Source organism: Psammomys obesus, unplaced genomic scaffold (assembly GCF_907164565.1).
Source record: "Psammomys obesus unplaced genomic scaffold, mPsaObe1.curated_primary_1811, whole genome shotgun sequence".
In the NCBI taxonomy this organism is placed as follows: domain Eukaryota; kingdom Metazoa; phylum Chordata; class Mammalia; order Rodentia; family Muridae; genus Psammomys; species Psammomys obesus.
Genome location: NW_026594428.1, coordinates 844661 through 845845, shown reverse-complemented (window position 1 = coordinate 845845; position 1185 = coordinate 844661). Strand labels below are relative to the sequence as shown.

The 1185-nt window shown below is 42.0% G+C and overlaps 1 pseudogene; it reads left to right on the top strand.

Annotated features, from left to right (window-relative positions):
- The first annotated feature begins 354 nt into the window (after positions 1-354).
- Positions 355-975, top strand: LOC129685463 (actin, cytoplasmic 1-like; annotated as a pseudogene).
- Positions 976-1185: the final 210 nt, after the last annotated feature.

The following is a 1185-nucleotide window of genomic DNA, read 5'->3' as shown; positions in this document are numbered from 1 at the left end:
AGTAGTATAGCATGAAGAAATTCATTGTAATCACAAAACAACACTTTTTAAACCTATGACATTTTCTCACAAAAAATGAATTTTAACTCAATCATATCAACAAAGCCACTATTAAATTGATGCCTCTATGATATGAAGAACAATAATAGAATGAGAAAAGAAGATGAATCAAAATGTGGAACAGATACACACAATGGCAACTGAATTGAATCTCTGATACAGTGGTATGGCATAATAAAAAATGGAAAATTCTCACTCACTCTTCATTCCTGGTTTGTCCTGCATTTCTTTTAGCTGCTTAGTCACCCTGTCCTCTGTTGATCACAGTGAATTAGAAACTGCCTGACTGACAATGGCTCAGTCATGTGTAAAGCTGACTTTCTGCAAAGACGCTCTCATGATCATGTTCTGTTCTATAATTACACTATACCACCAACTCTAGGGCATCACATTGGGCATGGGCCAGAAGGACTCCTACATGGCTGATGACTCCCAGGACAAGAGGTGTATCCTGACTGTGAAGTACCCTATTGAGCATGGCATTGTCACCAACTGGGATAACATGGAGGAGATCTGGCACTGTACCTTTTACAATGGACTGCTTATGGCCCCTGAGGATCATTCAGTGCTTCTGACTAAGGAATCCCCAAGAGTAGCAGAGAAAGACAACTCAAACAATGTTTAAAACCTTGAGCAACCCAGCCATGTACATGGCCATTCCAGCAGTGCTGCCCTTGTATTTACCTGGTTACACAACTGACATTTAATGAACTCTAGTCAAGGGATGATACATGCAGTCCCCATCTATGAGGGCTATGTCCTTCCCCAGGCCATTTTTGCCTGAGACTGGCTGGCCAGGGCCTGAGAGACTACTTTGAGAAGATCCTGTCTGTTCATGGATACAGCCTAGCCACCACTGCTGAACAGGAAATTCTCTGTAAGATGAGGGAGAAGTTGTGCCATGTTGCCCTGAACTTTATTATTATTTTTTTTTATTTTAGTTTATTGACTTTACATCCCAAGAGTGGCCACTCCCTCTTCTTCTCCCACTCCATCTCTTCCCCTTAATCTCCCTTCCTCTCTTCCTTTCTCCTTAGAAAAGGAGAGCTGCCTCTCTCCTCTTATCAACCTTCCCCAGCACATCACATCACATCACATCACATCACATCACATCACATCACATCA